This window comes from Triticum aestivum, chromosome 7A, assembly GCF_018294505.1.
Source record: "Triticum aestivum cultivar Chinese Spring chromosome 7A, IWGSC CS RefSeq v2.1, whole genome shotgun sequence".
Taxonomy (NCBI): domain Eukaryota; kingdom Viridiplantae; phylum Streptophyta; class Magnoliopsida; order Poales; family Poaceae; genus Triticum; species Triticum aestivum.
The window spans coordinates 19,570,911-19,576,239 of record NC_057812.1 but is presented as its reverse complement, the minus strand read 5'-3'; the positions used below and the strand labels follow the sequence as shown (position 1 = coordinate 19,576,239).

At 44.1% G+C, this 5,329-nt stretch overlaps 1 pseudogene; it reads left to right on the top strand.

Annotated features, from left to right (window-relative positions):
• The first annotated feature begins 989 nt into the window (after positions 1 to 989).
• On the top strand, positions 990 to 4,365 carry LOC123148471 (disease resistance protein RPM1-like; annotated as a pseudogene).
• The last annotated feature ends 964 nt before the right edge of the window (positions 4,366 to 5,329 follow it).

The following is a 5,329-nucleotide window of genomic DNA, read 5'->3' as shown; positions in this document are numbered from 1 at the left end:
CATTCAAGATCAAGGATGAATGGTTAATAGTGGAAGACTGGACCAGATATGTAATGGGGGAGCGCAGAGAAGTACTAGGGGGCAGCAAACAGATGTGCTACCCAAAATTAGGAGACATGTTCATCTGCATGCTCCAACTTGATCAAGGAGGAGAGCTACACATGTTTTATGTTGTTTTAGCTAAGAGAGAGCAGCAGGAGTGATTAGCTAGAAATGAGTTTGAGGATGTTGATGTGCTACACTATTACTATGATGATAAAATAGCAAATATTGGTGGTAATGACTATGATGATTATTATTAGCTAGTGTTGGTGGTGATTAGCTAGCTAGAATGAGAGTTTGAAGATGATGATGTGTGCTACACTATGACTATGATGATTAAATAGCTAATGTTGGTGGTAATGACTATGATAATAATTAAATAGCTTGTGTTGGCGGATTAGATTCAAGTGGAGCCAACATGTGGTGCACATCAAAAGTACTACTAGTCCAAACTAGATCAAGTTTGGATTTGTAGTATACTTTTGACATGCACCACATATTGCCTCCACTTGAAACTAATCCACCTTCATTTGACACACTATTATGGACATAATGATGTAAACCTCATAATTGGTATTGTACCAATATTTGTACGATAAATACACTAAAAATTTAAAAATAAAAAAGAATACTAGTAGCGATGGACGGAAAACGCGCTGCCAGTAGTTACATTAGCAGTAGCGTGGGATTGAACAAACGCTGCAGCTACTTGTCCTGGCAATAGCGCGTGTAACACGCGCTACTACTAATGAATAGTTGTAGCGCCTTATCAGTAGCGCATATCCCCGCGCTACTGATAGGCCTAAAACCCGCGCTGCTGCTAGCCTTTTCCCTAGTAGTGTAAAAGCAGCACTACAACTAGCATTCGGACCTCACTTTTCTTAGCTCCTACTACTCGTCAACACCTCCAGCAAGCAACAACGGTCGTGAGAGGGTCAGATCCGAACATGCCTGATATGATCGCGGACACGGCGCTCAGCATGGCCAAGTCCTTGCTAGTCGGCGCCATTGGCAAGGCTGCCTCTGCCGCTGCCAACAAGATGAGCCTCGTCATGGGTGTGCGCAAGGATATCTGATCTGTTCACATGCTTTATTCAACTCTTATTCATATTTTGGCACCAAGTATTGATGGCAGGCTTGGAACCTGCACGCATGGAGCTGCAGATACTATTTTGTAATCTGCGGGAATGTACTAAGCGTCATGTGCATTTTTCGTTTGCTAGGTTCATCAAAGATGAGTTAGAAACAATGCAAGCATTTTTGGTGGCCACTGAAGCAATGAAGGAGAAAGACATGCTACTCAAAGTGTGGGCGAAGCAAGTAAGAGACCTGTCCTACAATATTGAAGATTGTCTTGGTGAATTCCTGGTGCATGTGGCCAGTGCAAGCAAGTTGCATAAGTGGACGAAGCTCAAAGATCGGCACCGAATTGCCATGCAAATCCGAGATCTCAAATCAAGAGTTGAAGAAGTGAGCAGAAGGAACACACGCTACAACCTGATTCAGAAGGACCAGATCACTAGAGCCATTGATGAGAGGGATTCTTGCATGGAAGATATTTGCAACCAGGAAGCGAGCAACATTGATGAAGCTGAACTTGTGGGGTTTTCCAAGCCCAAACAAGAGTTAATAGACCTTATAGATGTCCATGAGAACAATGGACCTCCTCAGGTTGTATGCGTGGTCGGCATGGGTGGTTTGGGTAAGACTACTCTTACAAGGAATGTTTATGAAAGTATGGATAACTTTTCATGTTGTGCTTGGATAACTGTCTCGCAGTCATTTATTAGGATGAAGTTTCTCACAGATATGATCAAAAAGCTTGATAGCCCTAAAGCATTGGAGAAATTACTCAGGAAGGGGGCGGGACAAGAGGACCTCGCCAAGTTTCTCAACACAGAGCTACTTGAGAAGAGGTACTTTATTGTTCTTGATGACTTATGGGACATAAATGATTGGAACTGGATCACAACTACTGTTTTTCCTAGTAGTAATCATAAAGGTAGCCTAATCATGGTGACAACACGAGATGTTGGCTTAGCTGAGAAATGTGTTTTGGAACCCTCTATACCACATATCTATCACCATAAACCCCTAGAAACAAATGATGCCATAAATTTGCTACTAAAGAAGACTAGGAAAAGTGTGGAAGACATGAAAAATGATGAGAACATGAGCAGAATAGTTACCAAGATAGTGAGAAAGTCTGGCCAGTTACCCCTTGCTATTCTCACAATAGGAGGCATGCTTGCCACCAAAGAGATATACCAGTGGCAAATGATTTATGACCAGATCCCCTTAGAGCTAGACAACAACAAAAATCTTGAACCGATGAAGAGGATGGTTACTCTGAGTTACAACCACTTCCCTTCTCATCTTAAGTCATGTTTTCTGTATTTAAGCATATTTCCTGAGGATTTCAAAATCAAAAGGAGGCGTCTGGTAGAAAGGTGGATAGCAGAGGGGTTTATTATCACTAGGGGTGAATCACGTGCTGAGGATGTTGGGAATAGTTACTTTGATGAGCTAATCAGCCGAAGTATGATTCAATCAGTAAAAGTGAACATAGAAGGAACTGTGAAGAGCTGTCGAGTTCATGATATCGTTCACGATGTCATGATCTCAATTTGTAGAGATGAAAATTTTGCATGCTCAACATGGGATAAGGCAACCAACATAGCAGGAGATAACTTCCGTCATGTAGCATATGAAGGCAATTAGTGCCCAAATAAAGGCTTGGATTGGAACCATGTCCGGTCATTGACTGTGTTTGGTGAGAGACCCAAAAAGCCAGCACCTTTAGTTCATTCGCCGGACTTTAGGATGCTTAGAGTCTTGGATTTGTATGATGCCAGGTTTGAAATTGCACAAAAAGATATCAACACTATAGGGTCATTACTTCATTTGAAGTATGTCCATGCTCGGTCCTCTTATGCTGGTTCGGGTATTCACAAGCTCCCAAGATCCATAGGAAAACTACAAGGCTTGTTGTGTTTGGACATAACAGGTGGTTACGTGACATCACTACCAACTGATATCACTAAACTACAGAGCCTTCGTAGCCTCCGATGTAGCAAAGAAGGAAGCTGGTGTTCTAGGAACTGTTGCATACCCTCACCTTGTTGTCTGGGTATTGTGTGTCTGCTGCACTCGTTCTGGACTGGTGATTTGACTGAGTATGATGATGTGAGGGTGCCTAGAGGCATCAGCAAACTAAAGGAGTTAGAGATACTAGAGGTTGTGGACATAAAGAGAACTAGTAGGAAAGCAGGTAAAGAGCTTGGGGAGCTTATAAAGCTAAGAAAGTTAAGTGTCACACTAGGGGAGAGCAAGCAAAAGAGCAAAACACTTTGGACATCCCTTCAGAAGCTCTCTTGCCTGCTCTCTCTTTGCATGGTTGCAAGCTATAGGAGAAGCGACCTTAAGTGGTTGCGTTCTGTTTCCTCCCCACCTCCTCTCCTGAGGACTCTGAATTTGTCGGGAGAACTCGGGGAGTTGCCTGACTGGTTTGGGGGTCTAGTGCACTTGGTGAAGATTTACTTGAAGTCGAGCAGTCTGACCGATGGAGATAAAAGCATGGAGATACTAGGCGCACTGCCCAAGCTCATGCTCCTTCGCCTTGATTGGGGGTCTTATGTTGGGGAGAGACTAATGTTCAAAGCGAGAACATTCCCAAAGCTGAGGAAATTGGTTATTATTGCTGGCCTGGGGGAACTTAGAGAGTTGAAGTTCGAGGCGGGCACCTCACCCAAGTTGGAAAAGATAAAAATCAGTGCCTGCTTGTTGAAATCCGGGATTACTGGTATCGAACACCTTCCATGTCTCAAGGAGATTTCACTTGGTTGGGAAGGTAGAGTGGCGAGGCTTGGTGCCCTGCAAGTTGAGCTGGACGCGCACCCCAACCGTCCTGCTCCTGCCCTGCGACTGTTCTGGGACCGAAGCGAGCACGACCTAGGTGGCGTCAACGTCCGCGCTGGATCCACTAGTGCGTCCGCGCTGCAAGTGGAGGAAGCAACGGAGGGTGAGGAATCATCTCTCCATCCCGGCCCTGCAGCAGTGCCGACGAGAGAGAGCTCCTCACAGGTGGTGGCCGTGACGACCCGAAACCACAGGTCAGTAGTACCTAGTTATCGACTGAACTAGATGCCCTATATACACTTTGCACAACCGAACATACTCATATGCTATCCCTTTGTTGTTGCTGTAGCTGCCAAGACCGTGCCGGAGGGGACGGCAATGGCGACCGCGATGAATTCTCCTCCTGCAATTCTGACGAAGACAATGATGATGCCTGATGATCGATTCATGCTGCCCCTCTACTGATCCTGGTGTTGAGTTACATGTTTCGCTGGTACGGATAGCTAGAATTTTCATTTTTTTTCCCTTTTATCTGATTTCAGGCAGTGCTAGTCCGTACACTTTGACTCGACGACTCAGTTTGGATTTCTTTCTAACAGGAGATTTGAGCACAGGAGCGTGTCCACCTGATGACTGAAGTGTACACAAAAATGTCGACTGAAGTTGGAAGCCATTGTATCTTTTCCTGAACCATCAGAGAGTTTTCGAGGAGAAATTATGGATGGAAAATACTGCTCCTCCCAAAAAACAGACCAGATAGCAGGATGATCACTTCAATAAGTCCTTGGCATATTCAACTTTGTACTAACTCTACTATGAAGTTGAGACACTTATTTTGGAACGAAGGGAGTAATACATTTGCTGCTGAATTAAACTCATGCATGCTCTGCATATGCATTTCAGCTGGGGAGAAGACGTGGAAGACGCAATGGACTACACCACACCAGATGCTGCTACTAAAATAAGATGGAGATGTTGTTATGCCGTAATCACGCCAGATTTCGAAGTCTGCTGGTGGTGGCCTCTAGATGCCACAAAGTGAAGCTGAGATACACCCTGATGTTCATACGCTGCAAATTAATGTCAGAGTGCATTGCTCTCTGGAGGCTCAATAGTCCATATAATGGAGGCGATGAGACATGCTACAACGCCATTTCAAGATATCAGAAGGAGTTTAAGAGTGGAAACTGCTGGCCCTGATGACAATCTGTTCTTGGGGAGTGCCATAGAATGGATCAACCTGATCTGGAGACGTGCAATAATTTTTTCTGAATACAGATTCACTTGGTTTACTAGTACTCTCTCTGTTTTATAGAGATAGTTTTCTGTTATCCATTTGTTGCTGCCACCATATTTTTGCTTGTTCGTGTACAAAGAATAAGGGCTGAATATGTTGTTATCCATGTTGTGCAAATCTATGTCAAAAAAT